Below are 23,097 nucleotides of genomic sequence, written 5' to 3'. Positions count from 1 at the left end.
CACATCTAAGCGATGGTTTAGACTGCATTTTGAAAAATGAGGCAATATCAATTGTTCTGTGCATTGTCATGCCCTGTGAGGCCCATAGAGGTCTATGGCAGCACAAAGAAACACACATAGAGTGCATTTTAGTGCTTTTCTATGTGTTGTCAGCCCCTGGCAATAGATCCTTTCTAAGGTCACAACAATGATGTCAGTGAGGATGTCAATTCTCAATGGCTAACGCAAAAGCGCATCACAGATGAAAAAATGTATATTAAAGTGGTTGTATGCAAATACATATACCGAGAGAAGTGACTAGGCTCAGGTGATACACAAAGATGAAACAAATTTTCCTACATAAGTTGTTCCATTTAAAGTGCAGAATTTACATAGCATCCCTCAGCTCTGAAAAGCAGAGGGCTGAGAAACAAGTTACACTCAGTGATGACAGCTCTGAGAGCCGAATGGAGGGGAGGGAAGGGACCCCCCCCCTTCACACAGCTCACAGGAACAAAGCCGAAGCTGTCATTCTGCTGGAGGTCCTTCCCCATCACCATTTTTCTCTTGGTGTCAGGACACCTTGTCAGAAGTCACTTATGCTGAAAGCAGAGGAAAAAGGCAGCATGCAGAAATCACACCTAGTGCTATGGAATGAAACAAGTGTACACTATAGAGAGATATGCTCTGTCAACATACTACAACAGGCATTATAAAATGTTCTAAAAAACAGGCAAACGTGAGCATGGATAGATTTAAACCTGGCCTTAAAGAATTGGCTCTTACAATTCTGCTTTCTAACAGTTTTTACTAAATTAATCACACAGTACAAGAGGTGGAGCAAGGAGAAAAGAATATGACAATCTGGGTGTGCCTAGGGTGGTAGGTGAGAATAGGTAATATAGTCATTTTTGTATGTAGTACAATTTGAGCTCCTTTCACCAAGTGGTAAAAAGCTCAAAACAGATGAAACAAAAAGAGTTATAAGAGGATTTCTGATTAGTTGATGTACATATAACACATATGCTCATTTCTTCATACAAAATATATCCTAACATCGATTACCATAAAAATAACTATCCATAAACGTGGTGATCCTGCCAGTAACATGTTTCCTGTCCTAGGGTGACAATGATCACTCATCATACTGTAGCTATGGAGGAGCATTGTTGTCATAGGACAGGACTACAGGGCACCCTCTCTTCTCCTCATCTCCATAATATAGGGGGAGATGTCCTTTCCCTCTTGTATTGAACTGTATTGTTGCTGTATTGTCTCCCGTTATATTGTAAAGAGCTGAGGAAACTGTTGCTGCTATATAAATCCTGTATAATAATAATAATAATATTCTGTACTCCCAGGGGTAACCTGAGTTCACAAGACCGCACTGAATTCATGTCAGTTTCAACAAGTAGATTTTTTCCTATTAATGAACAGATAAAACAAAATGCTAATCTAACAAACCTAAATGCAGCAAACTACATACACATTAAATGGATATTTTCATATACTAATTTGTATACAGCTGATGTAGTCCACACTATTTTAGGAACCACTGAACCATTCAAAACATTCCTAGTCCCCAAAGGCACTTGCAGTCAAACAACCAACCACAGCCCCCCATATACACACATTAGGGCTAATTTAGATGGAGATCAATTAACCTACCAACATGCTTTTGCCTGATTAGGGGAAATTAGAGCATTAGGAGGATACCTGCCAACACAATGAGAAGATACAAACTCCAATGGGTTAAGCAGACCATACATGATTAGATTTTCCTTCCAACATTCATACAGAAAATATGAAATATAATTTAAAAGTACATTTTTTCTTCCCATCCTTGAGCCAACTAACTTCATTCAAAAGACCCTAAAATTTCATCCAAACCTGCTATTTTTATGGAATCCCAGACGTATTAAAAAGGTTTCATTAGATTACTGTATGTATGATTTTTCTGGAATGAAAACAATTAATTTGACCCCACTAAACATTAGACAGACATTACAAAAACAACATTTTCTGAACTAAATCATATGACGTCCTCCCAGAATGCGCTCTCCTGCGCACCCCTGGGGGCGCGCACCCAGCGATCTCCGTGATTGCTGTGTCCTATGGACACAGCTGATCACGTGATGTGGTAAAAGGCCAATCACAGCAGCCTTATACCATGTGATCAGCCATGTCCAATGACACGCTGATCACCAGGAAATGCAATTGCCGGTTCTCGGCTGCACTTTCCTCATGCTGTCAGAGCGTGAGGAAAGTACTGCAGAGAACCGGCAGTTGTCAGAGCAGGGATTGGCACCGATCATCAGGAGACTGATGATCAGTGCCCTGATGATCGGTGCCTAGCAGTGCCACCCACCAGTTCCGCCCACCTGTGCCCAGCAGTGTACCCACCTGTGTCCAGCAGTGCACCCACCTGTGTCCAGCAGTGCACCCACCTGTGTCCAGCAGTGCACCCACCTGTGCCCAGCAGTGCCACCCAGCAGTGCTGCCAGTCAATGCCACCAGTCCGTGCCCAGTGGTTGCACCAGTCAGTGGCCAGCAGTGCCACCAGTCAGTGCCTAGCAATGCCACCAGTCAGTGCCACTTATCAGTGCTGTCTATCAGTGCCACCTATCCGTGACACCTCATTAGTGCCGCCCATCAGTGCTGCCTATCCGTGCCACCTCATTAGTGCTACCTATCAGTGCTGCCTATTAGTGCCCATCAGTGCTGCCTCATCAACGCACATCAGTGAAGGAGAAAAATTACCTGTTTGAAAATTTTTATAACAGAAAAAAAGAAACTTTTTTTTTCACATTTTTTGCAATTTTTTGTTTATAGCGCAAAAAGTAAAGCGCCCAGCGTGATTAAATACCACCAAAAGAAAGCTCTATTTGTGAGAAAAAAATTATAAAAATTTCATATGGGTACAATCTTGCATGACCACGCAATTGTCAATCAAAGTGCGACAGCGCTGAAAGCTGAAAATTGGCCTGGGCAGGAAGGGGGTATAAGTGCCTGGTAGACAAGTGGTAAAAGTATGTTTAACACAGTAAAAAAAGTGGCAGCTAGTTAAGTACACTGGCAATTTAGTTAGCATCATTTGGCGCGATTTAGTGATCACATAATCATACATTTAATTGGTCACTCCATAAAATAATCTACTGGTGTACTGCTAGCTTTAGGCTCCATGCACACTAGCATTTTTCTAAGCTCCTAGAAACTGTTATCATTTATTTTCTGTTGTCCTGTGTGTCTATGCATACTACTTTAACTGTGGTTCACATATATGCGGCCGTGCGGGCTGCGTTTTGATTGGGCACAAGAGCCCATTCATTTGAATGGACTCCTGTGCCCTGTGACACGCAGAGAAGTCCCTGCACTACTTCTGAAAATGCAGGGGAATCTCGGTTCCCAGTATGGTTGCGTTTTCCAGTGCGGGCAGCAGGCCATTATAACTAATGGCAATCGCCTGCGGGTCCGCATTCCTCTGTGCGGGTGGTGCGGCTGCATGGATTTTCGTGTGGATCCGCAGCGGCACCACCTGCACAGATATGAACCTAGCCTTATGCTATTAGCATTTTTTGAGCTTTAGCATCTATCAGCAGAAAAAAATGTTTTTGTAGGGTCTTTTTGGAAAGTTTCCCCAGCAGAAAAAAATGCTAAATGCTACTAAAATGTTCATAACAGCTTTTTTTCTAGCTTTTTTTTTTATACATATACTGTAAAAACACTAATAAAATGCTATCGCTTCTAAACACTACTAAAAAAGCTGTTACCAGAGGTTTTTATCCAGCGTTTTTGAGCTAAACAAAAAATGCTAGTGTGCATGGAGCATCAGTGTCCTTGGTAAAAATCCTGCACAAGATCCCAGAACTGCTAAGCAAGGGCGCTAACCTCATAACCTCCATGCCTTGAATTTGAGGATAGATTGTTGTTTTTACAATGTTTCCCCCTGAAAACAAAGCAACAAGTATCCACAGGGTACATTTCAAATGGTAACAAAATGAACTGTTTTTTGTTTGCATAGTTTGGGTGTATCGCAATGTGTCTCTTTATGGAAACTTTAACATTCTGATAATACACAGACGAGCTCTAATCAGAGAGTCGAAGTCAAATGAGGACATCGTGGGAGAAAATGCAGAAAAACAAATGCAGAGAGATGGATTCTAAATAATATTAATGATTTAGACATTCTTGGCTATACAATAGCATATAAGAGCCAGAAAACAATTCATGCATTGCTCTGACGTTAGTTGGTGTACACCAAACTACAAAAACACTATATATTCCCATCCTGAGTGAATATAAACCATTACTACAACTCCCATCATTGGCTTTTTTCTTCACTTCCTGTCCAAGAGATGTGGCAGAAATTTAAATGACATCCCCCCAAAATGGGGGATGGCATTTGACAGCTGGCACCAAAAATAGAACACAGCAAGGTAGCTATCCTTTTAAGAATGGAAGCTTCCAGACTTTCCATTGCCTGTTGTCCTTCTGAAACTGCCAGTTGCCTAGCTTCCATGCTTATCCAGTGGTTTTAATACTTTTTGAGTCAATAGCCCAGAAGAGATATGTAGATCATGAGTCAGTGTGAGGTCCAGAATCCATATCTGTGTTCTTGTTCCAGGTCAGCGAAAATGATAAAACCACTTTCTCACCACTGATTTAATGCAGCCTTTCTCAACATGGAGGAACCCATGAAATAACTTTCCCTTGTTGCTAATTACCATATCTATAGGTCAGGGTATAATGGCATGAACAGTAATTAGGGATATAAAACTAAATAAAACAATAAGGAATATGGCATACTTAAAGTGCATGTAAATGCATGACGGTAAGAAACCTTGTGTGTAGCACCCCCCCCCCCATCCTTACCTAAACCCCCTCCGATCCATTGATGTTCACAACAGCCTCGACTGTATAGGGACTTGCCCTCCTTATTGGCTGAGACAACAGCTTGAGCAAATCGGGAGCCCAATCACAGCTAGTGAGCCAATGAATAGGGGGGGGGGGGGAGTCGTGGCTCTATGTGTCTTATGGACACATAGAGCGGCTCAGGAGCATGTAGCGGTGCACCCAGGGCAAGCAGCTTTCCCTGGGGGAACTGCTCAATGGGGAGGAGCCAGAGCACCGGTGGAGGACCCTGAAAAGTAGAGGATCGGGGCTGCTGTGTGCAAAACTACAGCCCAGAGCTGGTAAGTAAATCTCCACCCTGTAAAACAACCCATTCATTTTAAAATAGAAATGAAAAGCAGAACATTTGTGTATAGATAAAAAAAATATTATAAACACCTTTTCTTCCTTTTTTGTATAAATGATTACATTTTCTCTGTTCTCAGCTACATAAGAGTTGGAGGAGGAGAAACAGCAGTACACTGATTTTCCCAAGGAAAGTCTGTGCAGGGGGAGGTGTGTCAGGACAAGTCTGATCATTGGAATAGAGCAGGCTGAGTTCCCAGCACAGCTGGAGAACTGACCAGGCTGTGCTCTCATGCCTAGTGTAGTCAGTTTAAATAGGAAAGCAGGGGGACTGGCAGGAACAGCAGGAATTTTACACAAAGGACACAATACAAATAGTATATTTTTTCATACAAGTATATGGTACAACAGGCACATATCAGGAATAAGAAACTTTGGGTTTACATTTTCTTTAAAGTATTTAAAACCCAGGGCTGTTGTATTCAACACAATTATTTTTAGTAAAAATATTATAATGAAACAAAGGAAAAAAATTATAATTGCAGTAAAAGAAATACAGATAGTGATAATTGTAGTGTTCCCTTACATTGGTGGTGTGTGAAAAAGTGCCCCTTTGCATCGGTGGCCAGTGGACCAATTTTCATTGGTGATCATTGGGAGAGGGGTCCCCTTTAGCTTATAGCCAGTGGGAGAAGGACAACTTTTCATTGGTGACCATTGGGAGAGAGATCCCCTTACATTAGTGGTCTGTGGAAAAAGAACCACTTTTCATTGGTGATCACTGGGAGAGGGGTCCCCTGACATTGTTTGGCACTGGGAGAAGGACCAACTTTCATTGGTGGTCTGTGGAGAAGGCACACGTTTTATTGGTTATCATCGGGGTGGAGGTCCCTTGCACTGATGGTCAGAAGGAAGAATGCTTCTTACCTTAAGGGTCCGTGGGAAAAATACCCCCTGCTCTGGTTAAAAAGAGTGCAACTACACTTGCAAAATGCACAGTCTATTTGCCTTTAGTAAACGCACCCCATTGAATGTAAAGCTGTCTATAGATGGATTAAATTCAGCTAATTCAGAAGCGACTGGCTGAATCTCAATCAATATGGCTGTTCCCACTCAACAGAAGTCGGTTGTTAGATCAACTTCTATCGAACAGGACTGGTGGAAAACGTTTGTCAATTAGCCAGCTGCAGCCACTGATCAGTGTATTCTAATGGCAGAGGAATCCCTCTGTATGAATAAAATGGCACAGTGGGGAGGATTCTTTGATACGCCATGCATGTGTGGATGGAGGGATCAGATTTTTTTGTCAATCAGCCCTCTGACTGATAGAAAAAAATTAGGCATCTATGGCCTCATCGCGGCCTGGGCTTGCTGACCTACCATCATTCCAGAGCATCAAACAGAGGACAATGTAGAGGGACTACTTGTAAAGTTGGAGCTGTAGTAGGGAGCAAGAGCTGCATAAGCCGATACCTCCTCTGTAGTGCTGGCTCCTGTCCCATGCGGAGTGATACCAACTGCACTCTATCTCTTATCCCGGCCAGCAGTCTCCAGAGTGGTGCCAGCAGCAGGAAAGAAGAGATCTTCAAGTCAGTGTGAAGAAATACACTGGGCATAATAGTATAGGGTCCCTTTCACACTCATGTGCTGCGGTTCACCCACACCGTGGGTGCAATGCAGTGTACCTGCAGCTTTCCTGCATGTTTGCTGCGCTCAGCCATAGACTTATTTTACGTCCTATGGGTTTGGCGCATTTTCTGAAAGTGCACTGAAATTCTATACAGTTTCAGGGTGATTACAGAGTGGCCCCATTTACCTGAATGGGTCATAATTGGCAGGCGGTAGCGCCCACCAAACGCAACAGGTGTTTTTATTTTTGCTGTGTTATGTGTACATCTTTGACTGCTGCTTCAGCAGCTAAAGGGGGTAGGGGCTGGGGGCAGTTACTTTTTACCTACAGGTAAGCTGTTTATGAGATATTGGGTTTTATTTGGGCAGCACAGTGACTAAATGATTAGCACTTCTGCCTGGCAGTACTATGGTCCCATATATCCCAATCACAGCACCACCTGCCTGGAGTTTGCATGTTCTCCCTGTGCCTGCGTGGGTTTCCTCCGAGTACTCCGGTTTCCTCCCACACTCCAAAGACATGCTGGTAGGTGCATTGGATCCTGTCTAAATTGTCCCTAGTATGTGTATGTATGAATGTGAGTTAGGGACCTTAGATTGTACACCCCTTGAGGGTTAGGGACCGATGTGAATGTACAATATATATGTAAAGCGCTGCGTAAATTGACGGCGCTATATAAGTACATGAAATAAATAAATTTTAAGTTGGCGCATGCGCTCTGAAGGAATGGCATACTTGTGCTGTTCCTTTAGAGTACTGTGCCGTGTTCTGAGACTCCGGAGCGCGGTAGTGATGTCATCAAGGCTCAGCCAGCCAGATGGCCGGAGCTTGTGAACCCGTAAGGAAGACCAGGTCCAGGTAAAGATGGAAGCCTCTACAGCAGTCACAGCGCGCCGCTGGAGGGCTTTGTTTTAAGGTAAGTTTGCATAATGTGCTAGTATGCAATGCATACTAGTACATTATGCCTTTACATTGCAAGGGACTTTTTTTTTTTTTCCTAATGTGGTTTACTACCACTTTAAGGAGATCACCCTCTCTGTTTGTCCTGTTTGCTTCTGGTGACCCATAATTTGAGTGATCAACAAAACAGGAATAGAGGGGTAATCTTTCAGTGGGGAGACTAGTTCTGGTGACCAGAGATTTCCTCCCACTTTCTGTTGCTATGGAAAAGGAAGCGAATGGAGATCTCCTCTATGGGACCCAGATGCCAAAACAAAAGACAGAGGTTATAACCCTACCTTACTCTATCCTTAATATAGCAATGTCTCTATCTCATATCGGGGAATATATAGACATGAACTGAACTTGATGACCAGTGTTCAGCACTACCAGTCTAAACAACAGTGTCATACACACCCAATAATAACAGAGGATGTAATTCATTGTCCTGAAAACCACAAACCCAGAGAAAAAGAAAAGTGATTCAATAAACTGCTGTCAGAACCAAAAATAGAGAATTATTTTGGAAACTAAGTGAAGAAGGAACACATACAATAACAGCTTCTGTCTCAAAAACAAACTCAAAGTAGCTTCATGGAAGGACTCTATTTTTCAGATCTAAATTTAATCAAAGATGGTAAAAATGAATTACATGTACTGAAAACATATTCTACACATAAACAAACTCATTACTGCACATTGCCAACAACAATTATAAATAACCAACTATAAATGTAAGCAACCGTTAATTTAATCAATATTCCTTCAATTTGGTTGGTCCAGACAATGCAATTTTGTAATTGGTTTTTATCCATTGCAAATTTCTCTGTTCTTTAGAACACATTTTTTCACAGTTATGAATTTTATTGTAGTTTATGAAACTGGAAGAAATGTTGATGTAGCATCACAAAAAATTTCATGTTAAGTAATGTGCACGCATCACACTTTCAGGTATTAATTACCACACCCGAAGATCCCCCATACATCAGAGCCATCAACCCCCCCCCCCCCCCCATCTGCTTTTCTCTCCAGACTATGCTAAGATGCTGCCAAAGAAATGAAGCAGGTACGTAAACCCTGGTACTTGTGCAAATCTTGACTGTGTTCACAGATCCGTGACACAAATCTGCCCCTTGTGCAGCCTCGTTTTGTTTTGCTACAAAGTTACAGTGTTGCAGTCTGATCACTGTGGGAGAAGAGACTAAGAAAATGCTTTCTTCTGTCTGCAGCAAACCAATGACAGATCTTCAGTCTAGGCAAAGTCACAAGACTTGAGCTCAAAAGCAAACGTTCAATGACAAAAGCACCTTTATTTTAAATAACTGAATTGTTGTATAATGAGACATGTCTGGAATGTATCCATGTAGACCTGCAATGTTATTAAAGACCCAAAATAATATGCATGTTGTTTGATCTCCTAAATCATACAGCCATTTCATTTGGTGGGGTTTAGTTACTAAAGCCGGAGAGTGCAAAATCCAGCTCACTTCTGCATAGAAACCAATCAGCTTCCAGGTTTTAATTGATTAAACTCAGGTTAGAAGCAAAGTTTGATTGGTTTCTGTGCAGAAGTGAGTCAGATTTTGCACTCTCTTTAGTAAATAAACTCCAGTGTGTCTACCTGATTTAGGATAATTGATAATCACTCAGAGTGGGTTATATGAGCCTATCAGAACTAATATATTGTAAATAATGCTCAGTGAAGTTGTACTTTGAGGGCCCATTTAGATTTATGCATATGCACATGGATGCATTTTTTTGTAGCATTAGGCAAGTGCATTTTCTTTCGAAATGCATTTTCAATGTTTTTTAATAATGAATTTAGAAGGGGTAGATTTAACAGCCATTGGCCAAGGCTTGTTAATGTTTATGTTGTACCACATCAAAATGCATGTTATATTCATTTTGATACGCTCCCATTGATTTCTATGGGCCTTCCACTGCACTAAACTGCAGAAAAAGGGAAATGCAGCACTAAGATGGGAACAGACACTATATTTATTATAAGAAAATTAGATGCATGTATTTTAACATATTACAATGCATGCATTAAACCACAACAGTGTAAACAGGCCCTGCATGTAGCTCTTCATCACTTTACTGTTAGTACCAGCATACATACAAAACATAAGTTCCGAGGAGCAGGGCCCTCCTATCCCTCTTGAATTGTACTGTTGCTGTATTGTCTCCCGTTATATTGTAAAGCGCTCAGCAAACTATTGGTGCTATATAAATCCTGTATAATAATAAGTGCTTGATAAGTCCCACTTTGCACATAAGTTTATCCTGAATAGTACTCAGATGGTAAACATTGTGCTAAGGGTAAATTACAAAATATATTGTCTATTTGGTTTGCTCATACTAGCTTTCCTAAAACTGAATTTACTATTGGCATAGACTCCAGCATACCCATATAAACATATCTAAATACTGTAACAAAATACTGCCTGTGAGCTGGCATGTTCTGAATACCTACCAGCTACAATAATTTATAAACAATAAATCTACTTCTTAAATCAATTTAACATATTCTCTAAAAACATGTAACAAAATATACAACTCCAAAAACATGCTGGTAGGTGAATTGGCTCCTGTCCTTGTATCATGCAGCGGTAAATGACCGCTGCTCAGTTCTCTGGCATTCTCAGAGGATACAGTTCTCCTCTGAATGCCTGTTCATGAAGCGGTGTAGATCGCTTCTAATGAGGAGAGAAGTGATCTACAAACACTTTGAACGCTAGAAAATGGCTGCTGTAACTGTAATCTCGCGAGATTACAGTAAGAGATCGGTGAAACAATGTTTACTAAGCAGTGGTAAATTACCGCTACTTCGTATGAGGTTCCCCTGATTCTCCACCTCTGGGCTGGAGAATCTGGAGGGAGAATTTTCACACAGATTGCACATTCACGCTAGGTTCAGATCTGTGCGGGTGGTGCCGCTGTGAATCCGCAAGAAAATCCGTGCAGCCGCATCACCCGCACAAAGAAATGTGGATCCACGGGCGTGTGCCATTAGTTCTAACAGCACACTGCCTGCACTGGAAAAAGCAAACGTACTGGGAACCAAGGTTCCCGTGCGGGCTGCATTTTCCAAAGAAGTGCAGGGACTTCTTCCCTGCGTGTCACAGGCACGGGAGTCCATTCAAATGAATGGGCTCTCATGCCAATGCAAAACGCAGCCCGCACGGCCGTATATGTGTAAACCTGGGGTCATACACTGGTCCTCTGTGTGCTGAGATGATCAGAAGAACATGTTCTCCGCTGATCATCTCTGTTTCCTAAACCACTAATGATCCGAGATCAGCAACGATCCTCAGGATTGCCACTGATCTGTTTCATAAAAGGACACCTTAATTGGCCCTAGTATGTGTATGTATGAATGTTAGTGAGGGACCTTAGATTATATGCCCCTTGAGGGTTGGGGACTATGTAAAGCGCAGCATAAATTGACGGCGCTATATAAGTACCTGTAATAAATAAATAATAATTTAATGACTCTATACAGACCAGGCATTCTACAGCTAAAAACAGAAAAAAGAATGAGTTGACACAATGCACATAGTGTGAGCTAAGGAACAAATGTGCATACTATAGACAAAGCATGCTTCAAAAAATGTGCAACTAAAACGTTTTGACTAAAGCAATGTTACATTTTGTTTGAGTGTATAATAAAACAAAATCATAGTGACAAATGACACATAAACAGGATATTTTGCTACTATAGGAAGTGCCTTCAGCTGCATCACATAGAAAAAGCAAACATCTTTAGGCTTGCTGAAGCTACACCATTTGATTGTATGAATGACTCTGTAATTTGAAATAACTGTGGGACTGTTTGTCAGCTACATCAAAGGTGGTAGACAAATACGCCATTTACCCTGCATTCCAGCCTCTAGGCGGCGGACCACGGTTGTGTACCTATCGTCTCCTATTTCCACGTCTTGAAATGAGTTTTTCTCTGCTCACATAACTCCTGTCTCTAGAGGAAGATCCCACAATGCATTTATCACCAGGTATTAATGTGCAAAAAGTGTGAATCTGCACAAAGATAACATACAAATGTATGAAAAAAAAGTGTTTAGTAGAGTATTAGATCATGTAATGTATGTATATACAAATTTGTTTATGGATAACATACACAGTTAGATGTTATATATGTCAATACGAAACACTGCAGCGCGCTTGCCCTTCGGATAACTCCAATTTAAAAGTGATCACAGTGGTCCACATGTGTCAATATTCAGAGATTCCTTCTGAAACTATGCCTGTGTTGCCCAACTAAACTCTTCTTTTATTCTTAATACTAGACTAGCAATCAAAGGGAACATCTGCTATGGACAACAGTCAGAGAAAGTTCATTCTTCAGATGCTTTTGTTTAAAGTAGATGTCTACTCACATAGTACTTTGGTTATAAGAAAAATGTATCACATACAAACATACTGCTTTTATGTATCCTAATCTTCCCCTAATCCAGGATGGTTCTTAGATATTCCAGCTGTTGTGGAACCACAGGTCACAGCTTGCAATTTCAGCAGACCAAAATCCACGGGTGTGTCAATAAATCTCTATGCCGGCATTTACCAGTATTTTCATCCATCGATTGACTAGGCTACCATATTTCAGTTTTGGAAGGAACACTAAGTAGTGAGGATGGTGAGCAATCACAGACAGTAATGGTTCTACAGCTGGCTGCATGCAGCTCTTACAGTAAAATAGTAACTTTTTACACAATGTTTCTTTAAAGCCTTAATAGACTTGTGAAAAAGTTCGGCAAAGCTTTCCTGAGAAAAGCTACTTGGGATGATTCACAGCGAAATGGCAGCAGCATGCCTCAATTTCTCCAACGTGCCCCCTGGATCCAGACATTTGCAGTGTCTTTCCAGATAGCTGGAGGCTTCAGATTCTTTGGGGTTTTGTTCTAGGAGGAGCTATGGCTTCACCTGAGTGACATCTGCATGAGCTGTGTGCCAGACAGTACATGCTGCACAAGAGGCTTCCTTCAGTCTCTTCCCTGGGTCTGCCTTAGGGCACACATTTCTGGTGATTGCAAGGAAAACTCTCCTGTTTGTTTTCCCACACATCCCCTCAGAGGTTAATTGGAACTATTGACAGGGAAATGGCTACAAAGGTCACCCTGGCTACTGTATTACCTAATGTATTGCATTGCAAGCTGATAGAAAGGCTTGCAAATTACAATGGACAATGTGATATGACAGCTTACCACCCTCTATAACTAGTAGTAGTTAGTCACATTAATCTGGACTTGTTCTGCGATGATGCTTGGAAGAAGTTCACCACTCATCCAAGTAGATCCCTGAATTCAAATATGTGTCAGGCACTTACCACAGCATTTGTCCTGACAAATTGCACACTGAGAGGATTAAGGTGCAGATGTTGTGTAAATGTTGGGGATTGTTCCTGATACTCATTAGAACCTAGTTATTTGGAAGAGTGGTATAACATCTTCAACACTGTCTTAGAAGTTTCTCACCTATCAAAGTCCTGGTATAGATAGTAGTCACAAGCAACTGGGCTTTTTCTGTAAAGTTGAAGACGTTTTGCACTCATCCAAACAGAGGTGAGACAGTTATTTGCATGAGCAGTGAAATGTCTTCATTGTTGTCTTTGAAGGTTCTCCTTTGTCCAAGTCTAAGTATACCAAGTCTTGGGGTAAATGAGAACCTTCAAAGTTTTAACTGGTCATTTCCAAGGAGTGCTTAGAACGTACCCCCGCATCTGTCATGACAAATTCCATGGTGATTAGATTAAGGTGGCCAGGTTACCGGGTGGCTATAAATGTTGGAGAAAGTTCCTGATACTCATTAGAACTTAGGAAGTTACTTAGATAAGCTGCAAAAAATCTTCAACTTTATCTTTGAAAGTTCTTATTAATTCAAGTCTTGGTACAGTAGTCACATTCAACTGGGCTTTTTCTATGTACTGAAGTTTTGCGCTCATCCAATATGACCTGAGGAAGCTACTTGGATAAGCAACAAACCGTCTTCAACATAGTCTTTAAAGGTTCTCACGTGCCCCAGTCTTGGTATATAGTCACATTCAACTGGGATTTTTCTGTAAACTAAAAAAATTTCACACTCATCCTACCTGGCCTGAAGAAGCTACCTGGGTAAGCAAAAAAACATATTCAACAAAGTCTTTGAAGTTTCTCATATGTCCAAGTCTTGGTATAAACAGTAGTCACATTCAACTGGGATTTTTCTGTAAACTAAAGAAGTTTCACACTCATCCTACCTGACCTGAGGAAGCTACTTGGGTAAGCAACAAACCATCTTCAAGATAGTCTTTGAAGGTTCTCATATGTCCAAGTCTTGGTATAAACAGTTGTAACATTCAACTGGGATTTTTCTGTAAACTAAAAAAAGTTTCACACTCATCCTACCTGACCTGAGGAAGCTACTTGGGTAAGCAACAAACCATCTTCAAGATAGTCTTTGAAGGTTCTCCTGTGTCCAAGTCTTGGTATAAACAGTTGTAACATTCAACTGGGATTTTTCTGTAAACTAAAGAAGTTTCACATTCATCCAAACTGACCTGAGGAAGCTACTTGGGTAAGCAAAAACATCTTCAACATTGTCTTTGAAGGTTCTCATATGTCCAACTCTTGGTATGAACTCAACTGGTCTTTTTCTGTAAACTGAAGTTGCGCACTCATCCAACTCGAGCTGAGTAAGCGTATTGGATAAGCAGCAAACCATCTTCAACATTATCTTTGTAGGTTCTCAGGTGCCCAAGTCTTGGAATAAACGGTATTAACAATCAGCTGGGCTTTTTCTGTAAAGTTGAAGACATCTCGCACTCATCCAAGCTCAAAAAGCAATTTGGTTGAGTGGCTCAACATCTTCAATAAGTGTGGTTAAATGTGACCAAATATAACTACCTACACCATGGCCTGGATAAAGGGAATCCTTCGCAGACACTTAGCAGCCACTGTTTACAAACAATCAGGACCAATGTTGAGCTGACACATGCTCAGAACAAGTTGTCCCCTCGGGGTCCAGCTATGATCAGATCATCCTGCTGGGCAGTGCTGGGACTTCTGAGGACTGCAATCCCAGGGCTAACAAGTGGCAGTAAATGCAGTGAAATGCTCAGCCCGGGGTGTGCGCCGAGCACAGGGAGACTTGGCAGGGAGCAGACAATCAGTGATCCACAGCCAAATGGAAGGCTGCAGAAAGATGCACGGATCTAGCAGACGGAGAGCCTTCCTGGAATGCTAGGGTATGATGGAGGCAGCCTCCCTCCTCGTACAGCTCACAGCACACAGGCGATCAGCACCACTTCCATGGCACCCATCAGACACATCCAGCCAACCCAACATCTGGGACACAGCGAGGTGACAACCCGGCCAGGAATTTCCTCTGTGCCCTGGGAGAATGGGGAGGGGGTGTCACTGAGGCAGACCATCCACAGAGAGTGGGGGGATCCCAGATGCTGAGCCCACACATCCACTCAAAGTTTTCACTCTGGCATAGGACCCCCCATCCCCCCAGTGCCAGGCGGTGCCAGGAGAGTCAGCCTAGCGGCTCCGAGCACTGCTCAGCTGGAACTTTTCTTTTATTGATGCCTGCCTACTCCTGTCTCCTCATCCAGACAAGCAGACACAGGGGGCACGCAGCACTCCGGGGACACAGAAGCGCGCAGGAGGGGTTCCGTTACCTTATGTATCGCTGAAATGGGGGGGTTTGGATAGCAGGTCGCTCGACGTGTGCAGCTACTCCAGTAAATCCCTGCCAGCATGAAACCTATGAGAGGCAATGGAACGGGCCTCCCGAGCTCTGCCTGCTCAAGGCACGGCCTCCAAGGCGACGCCACGCCTCCTGCGCGCCATTGGCTGAGCGGCTGGGCATAGGAGCACAAGCCGCTGCAGCCGAAGCCCCGCCCCTAGTGGACGAGCGATGATACCGAAGAGCCGAGGTGAATCAGGCTAATACAGGCGAGCTAAGGCCCCGCCCCAGTGGACGAGCTTTAGTACTGGAGATCCAAAAGCACCGCCCCTTTCGACGAAAGATGCTACAGGAGCTCTATAGGCTCCGCCCCTCTGTACGAGAGGCTATATGGGAGACTCAAAGCCCCGCCTCTTAAGAATGAGAGATGCTACAGGGGAGCCAAGGCCCCGCCCTTTTGTAAGAGAGGCGATTCAAGACATTCGAAGGCCCTCCCCCTGTGAATGAGAGATGGTACAGAAGAGTCGAAGCTCCACCCCCTGTGGAGGAGAGATGGTACGGAAGAGCCGAAGCTCCACCCCCTGTCGAGGAGTGATGCTACAAGAGCGGTGCTCTGCAGGGGTATGTCCTCAAAGTGCAGATCATGGCAAAGATTTCTTTCAATTTCTTACCTAGATGTTACTTTGTACTCTGTGGAAAGGGTCAGGGCTGTAGATGTTTTCTTTTTCTTAGGGGAGGTTCAGCACTCTCCATTTCTATGACTGTCCATACATGGTTTTTCTCTGTTGGGCCAGGAGACAGCAAAAAAAAAAAAGCATGTGCCTCCATCAATGACCGTCTTTATTATTGATTGGACCCTGGGCAAACATTTTTCGGGGGCCCCCTAGCCTCCACCCTACCCCCCTGCCCCCCACTCTGAGACTAAATAGCAGCTAGACTCAAAATCAGTTTACTGCAGCAGATCAAGCAGCAATTGGTTGCCAGAGATTACAGCAAATCATTACTACTCACTGATTCCTAGAGGTTACAGCATGCATTACGGCTCACTGATCAGTTGCTAGAGCTTACAATACATCATTATCTGATTGGTTGTTAGAGGTTACTGCATATCATTACTGCTCACTGATTAATTGCTAGAGAGTACTGCACATCCTTACCGCTCACCCATTGGTTATTAGAGGTTACTGCACATAATTACCACTCACTGATTGGTTGCTAGAGGTTACTGCACATCATTACTGCAAACTGATTAATTACTAGAGGGTTCTGCACATCCTTACCGCTCACCCATTGGTTATTAGAGGTTACTGCACATCATTACCACTCACTGGTTGCTAGAGGTTACTGCACATATTTACTGCAAACTGATTGGTTGCTAGAGGTTACTGCACATCATTACAGCTCACTGATTGGTTGCTAGAGGTTACAGCACACAATCTTCTCCCTTCCTGCACACCACAGACTGCGGAGGGGACAAAACCCACCAATAGACAGAAAATTCTAAAACTTGTTATTAGCAATGAGCATAGTAGAGAATACACAACTATGAAGGTTGACTGAGTGCAGGTAGGAACAGAGCCCAATGTGAAGAGCATCTCCGAGGATGGGCTTCTAGGGTACTTAAAGAGTGCAGGGTTTAAGGGGGCACTACGTACAGACTGCAGGGTTGAGCGGTGCACTTTGTACGAAGTGCAGGGTTGAGGGGTGTGCTGTGTACAGAGTTCAGGGTTGCGCTGTGTATGGACTTCAAGGTTGCGCTGCGCATGTAGTGCAGGATTGAGGGGTGTGCTATATATGCAGTGCAGGGTTGAGGGGTGCATTGTGTATGAAGTGCAGGATTGAGGGGTGCGCTATATATGAAGTGCAGGGTTGAGGGGTGCGCTATATATGAAGTGCAGGGTTGAGGGGTGCGCTATGTATGGAGTGCAGGTTTGAGGGGCGCTCTATGTATGGAGTGCAGGGTTGAGGGGTAAGCTGTATATGGAGTTCAAGGTTACACTGTGTATGGAGTGCAGGATTGAGGAGTGCGCAGTGTACGGAGTGCAGGATTGAGGGGTGCCCTGTGTATGGAGTAAAGGGTTGAGGGGTGCGCCATGTACAGAGTGCAGGGTTGAGGGGTGCACTGTATACGGAGTGCAGGGCTGAGGGGTGCACTATGTACGGAGTGCGGGGTGCACTGTGTACGGAGTTCGGGTTACAATGTGTATGAAGTGCAGGGTTGAGGGGTGCACTGTGTAGGGAGTGCAGGATTGACAGGCGCACTGTGTACAGAGTGCAGGGTTGAGGGGTGTGCTGTGTACCTTCAAAGTCTCTTCCACCCCCCCAAGTACAAAGCTCTCTTCCTAACAGATTTCATTTCAGAGCTTACCCACCGAAAACACACACGGACAGAGACACACACACACTCAGAAACACACATACACACACACACACACACACACACACACACACACACACACACACACACACACATATACACACAGACATAGACACAAATAGACACACACACACTCAGACACATACACACACTCACTCAGACACACACACATACACTCAGAAACACATATACACACTCACCAAGACACATACACACACTCAGACACACACACAGATACACAAACACACTCAGACACACACAGATAAACAGAAACACATATACACACTCACCAAGACACATACACACACTCAGACACACACACAGATACACAAACACACTCAGACACACACAGATAAACACACACACACACATGCTCAGACACATAGACACACAAACAAAATATTCACAGTGGGGCTGCAGAGGAATACTTACAGTATGTCCATGTAGGCTGCCAGTGAGGATTAGCTTCTGCCTGTGTGGAGTCCCTACCCCTCCCTTCTCTGCTCTCCTAGGGAGTTTGATGTGTAGAGCAGGAAGGGTTCTGAGCGGGCACAGGGAGAGCTCCTCACAAGTTGTCATGTGTAAATACAGAAGTGAGCAGTGCAGGAGGTGGCGGAAGGCTGAAAAATAAATGGCGGGCAGCGTGGGCTCAAGGGGCAGCTGCTTTGGGCCCCACAACAATGACTGGGCCCTAGGCAGCTGCCCCTTTTGCCCCACGTTAAAGTTGGCCCTGCCTCCATCCACACAAAGGGGGTGAATGGAGGAAGAATCCCCCTGAAGGGACACTGCTGAACAGGATAAATTTTGATTAGTATAGCCATGCACGCTCCCAGCACATTTACTGGGACCTCATGGAAAGGTCCTGATTGCTACTTGCCGTCCGTAGCTTTCCAATCATGTGACCACTGTGACAGCCAATCATGGTGGTCACATAACCCTTAGCGCCTCCCACAACCCTCTCTGCACCCAAGGGTAGCAGCCTCATGCTGGCACCCGTTCTGGGTACTCTCCATCCCAATATACATACCCTATAGTTTATTCCACCTATCCCAGAGGACCAGAGGAATCCGAACCATACACATACCCCATACCCCTGATCACCCCCCCCACACAAACACACACACACACACACACACACACACACACACACACACACACACATATCACCAACCTGATTGCACACACCCACATACCACCAACCTGCTCCCCCCCCATATACAGCCAACCTGAACATACCTCCCCCCACATACCACCAACCTGCTCACCCCCCCCCCCGTATACTGCCAGCCTAAATATACCTCCCCCCACATACCACCAAATTGATCTCACTCCCCCCACATACCGCCAACCTGATCGCACCCCCTCCCCATACCGCCAACTTGATCGCACTCCCCCTCACACACCGACAACCTGATAGCACCCACCCCTTACCACCAACCTGATCGGACCCCCCCACATACCACCAACTTGATAACCCCCCCCCCCCACATACCACCTACCTGATCACAACTCCACCCCGCATACTGCCAACCTGTCCACACTCCCCCCCTAATCACACCCCAGGATCCCTCCATTCTGATCATACCCCTCATCCTGATCACCCACCCCTCCAAATACCCCTCTCCCTATCACACACACCTTGGGTTTACCAATCCCCCCAGGTCTCACCAGTCCTGCAGCTCTTCTAGTGTCTGGCATTCTGAGCCAGGATGATTAGCCATGTATCAGATCTACCTGATTACAACCCCCCCCCCCCCTCACATACTGCCAACACCTGACCACACTCCCCCCGATCACACTCCCGGATGCCTCCATTCTGATCATACCTCCCATCCTGATCACCCACCCCTCCAGATACCCCTCTCCCATCACACACACCTTGGGTTTACCAATCCCCCCAGGTCTCACCAGTCCTGCAGCTCTTCTAGTGTCTGGCATTCTGAGCCAGGATGATTAGCCATGTATCAGATCTACCTGATCACAACCCCCCCATCTCCCCACATACTGCCAACCTGACCACACTCCCCCCGATCACACTCCCGGATGCCTCCATTCTGATCATACCTCCCATCCTGATCACCCACCCCTCCAAATACCCCTCTCCCCATCACACACACCTTGGGTTTACCAATCCCCCCAGGTCTCACCAGTCCTGCAGCTCCTCTAGTGTCTGGCATTCTGAGCCAGGATGATTAGCCATGTATCAGGCTGTCAGGAGAAGATCTCTACCAGGATCACAGGTGGCAGCTGCAACAAAATGCCAGGAACCTCCTCCTCCACCCCGCATGTCCAGGTGCACATTGCCATACCTGAGCTTGCCTGACAGCAGGACCCTGCCCCTCCCTGCATGCGCCTGGGATCCACCCACCACTCTGTCCTCTGCATCTTCAGATCCATTCTGACAGCGGGGTAAGCTCACCGCCTCGCTGAGTCTCAGTGAGCTCTCCTGCTCTCCCAGAAGCTTACTAAACAGCAGGCAAACTAAACCTTCCATGCTGCGCACTCTCTCCTACCAGGTGCAGCATGGAAGGTTTAGTTTGCCTGCTGGGGGGACAAGTATTTTAAAAATCTGAATCCCTAGCAGGCGGCTGGGGCTCTGGGTTTTACTGCACTTCTGCCGGGGGGGGGCAGAGCCCCCCCCTTGAAAAATGCCACCCAAGGCAAATGCCTTGTTTGCCTCACGGTAAACATGCCATTGTTTCTTAACCAGTGAGGAGAGAGAGACCCAGGACAGCCAAGGCTCTCATGCACATCCCTAGATTAAGAGGGTACTCAGGTCAGTGTTATCGGGGGCTGGGGGGGAGCAGCACACAGAAGGTTTTTTAGCTTCATGCATACAATGCATGAAGGTAAAAAATCTTCAGCCTTTACAACCACTTTAATGCATTCTCCACATTAAAGGATAAGTTCATCTTTTGAAAAAAAATACATGTACATTTTTTGCAGGTACAAAATGTGCTTTTTACATTTTTTTTTTCTAAGGTGCCCACAGAGGATTGCACTCGCAAAGCATTGGCAGGGGTCACCACTGGAGAGACAGATCACAGGGATCACCACTAGCAGGACAGAGGACAGGGGTCACACCACAGGGTAGGCAGTGGACAGGGATCACCACTAGAGAGTGAAAGGACAGGGATAACTACTGGAGAGGCAAATGACAGAGATCATTACTAGAGAATGAGAAGACAGGGATCATTGCTGGAGAGGCAAGGGACAGAGATCACTACTAGAGAGGATAGGGAACACTGCTGGAGAGGCAAAGGACAGAGATCACCACTAAAGAGAAAGAGGACAGGGATCACCACTGGAGAGAGAGAGAACAGGAATCAAAGCTGGAGGGGCAGAGGACAGGGATCACCATTGGCAGGGGTTACCACTGGAGAGAAAGATGACAGGGACCACTGTTGGAGAAGCAGAGGACAAGGATCACCATTGGCAGGACAGAGGACAGGGGTCACCACTGGCAGGACAGAGGACAGGGGTCACAACAGAAGTGGCAGAGGGAAGGAATCACCACTGGCAGGGAAGAGGACAGGTATCACTACTGTTGAGGCGCAGGGCTGAGATCACCACTAGAGAGAGAGGACAGCAATCACCCCTGGAGAGGCAGAGGACAAGGATCACCGCTGGCAGGGCACTTGGCTGAGCTCCTGTCCCATCTCAGAACTGTGCACAACTCCTCCTCCCCCACCTAAACAGAACTGAAATCACATTCCTTTCACACAGTCAGTCAGCCACAATCTTCACAGTGTATATCTGATTGAGAGAGTGAAGTTCTGCTAATGCTAGCAGCATAAGGATTACAAATTGTTAATGTTGATTGAGAGAGTGAAGATCTGTTTTTAGCTACATTTTAGGAAATTTTTAAAATATAAAGTTACACTACAAATAAAATAGATGACACATGAAATCTGACAATGTTGGTGTACAATGGTCCAAGTCATGTAACTTGTATTACCAATGAATTATTGTGTTCATCACCATATATTTGAGCTATGAATAAATTTTCCTGTGTTTCTGTGTTCATAGATGAAAGAATTAATGACCATACTGGACAGAGGTGGTCAATAACACCAAGTTGTGGGCCAATCCGGCTTCTCGTGGCTAGCTTCCGGTTTCCTCCCAGGACCTTAGTGACGTCAGTTCTGGTGCACCGCAGCATCTGCTCTTGATAGACCATCTTCATATCCAGGTGAATGGTCCTTTGTACCCTTTAGCAACTAGGATTTTTTGCCCATCGTTCCATTCAGGATCGGCAAATTTTCCACCACAGCCACTGAGTCCGGTAATTTGGTACCACTTACCCTGCACTTTTCTTTTTTTAATATCGTCTTAATGGAGTGAAATAAACCTTATGGAAATACAGTGATAAAGACTCCTGTGCTTACTATGTGCTAAAAGATAAAATATAAAATAAAATAAACGTGTCTATTAGTGACTGCCACTACATGTGCTGCTGCTAACTGTGTTCCCACAATGCAATGTAAATATTAGCAGTGTGTGATGTAGCGCTTCTGGCAGGAAATTGTAAATGATGAAAGTATAAAACATCAATCCATCAAATGCTAAACAGCCATAGTGAATAAACTCATAACAATGTGCTTGATAATAAAAAATATTTAAATAAATATATGAAGTGTATATAAATAAATATATAAAGTTCAGTCAATTCCAGAAAATGTGTTATCTAACACCATATAATATTGATTCGTGCTTCACATGAATTTCATACATTATAGTGCCACCTCAGTGCTCTCAGAACTCTCACCTCTCATGAGTATTGTACTGCGTGTATGTTAAAATATCTCCATTGTTGGTCTCTATCTCCTCCAACCACTAGGTACTGTCCACTCCTCTCCTTTAGTGGATATTAGGATAGCTTTAAGGATTCCACCATTTAAGATGATAATAGTTACCTCGCCCAAAAGAAAATACGCCTCATATAGTGTAGTAAGTAGATAAAACTTCCATCATTTAATAAAATATTGCACAATGAACGAGCACAATATCAATCGCCAGATCGTCACAGCGTACACTCTTAAGAAGAAAACATCCTGGTGCAGCATTGGCCAGAGTTGATGTCACATATGAACATCCAAATGATCAGTAAGACTGTATGGACCAAACGCTCACCAAGAGCAGAATGGAGGTACAGTGGTGCAAAAAAGTATTTTGTCAGCCACCAATTGTGCAAGTTCTCCCACTTAAAAAGATGAGAGAGGCCTGTAATTGGCATCTTAGGTAGACCTCAACTATGAGAGACAAAATGAGAAAAAAAACCCAGACAATC

The 23,097-nt window shown here is 44.3% G+C and overlaps 1 protein-coding gene and 1 long non-coding RNA gene across 2 annotated transcripts in view; one reads left to right on the top strand and one right to left on the bottom strand.

Annotated features, from left to right (window-relative positions):
* FNDC3B (fibronectin type III domain containing 3B) overlaps positions 1–15,573 on the bottom strand; it is a 413,185-nt gene extending 397,612 nt beyond the window's left edge. The window contains exon 1 of the mRNA XM_089675519.1: positions 15,423–15,573. The gene's annotated coding sequence lies outside the window, so the exon portion shown is untranslated. The remainder of the gene's footprint in view (positions 1–15,422) is intronic.
* Positions 14,828–22,180, top strand: LOC149463313 (uncharacterized). Its single transcript, XR_016312464.1, has 2 exons — positions 14,828–16,051; positions 21,837–22,180. It is a non-coding gene; the product is annotated as an uncharacterized LOC149463313 (long non-coding RNA).
* The last annotated feature ends 917 nt before the right edge of the window (positions 22,181–23,097 follow it).

This window comes from Staurois parvus, unplaced genomic scaffold (assembly GCF_062004578.1).
Source record: "Staurois parvus isolate SC_StPar_1 unplaced genomic scaffold, SC_StPar_1.0 ptg000155l, whole genome shotgun sequence".
Lineage (NCBI taxonomy): Eukaryota > Metazoa > Chordata > Amphibia > Anura > Ranidae > Staurois > Staurois parvus.
This window is presented reverse-complemented; position numbering and strand designations above follow the sequence as displayed.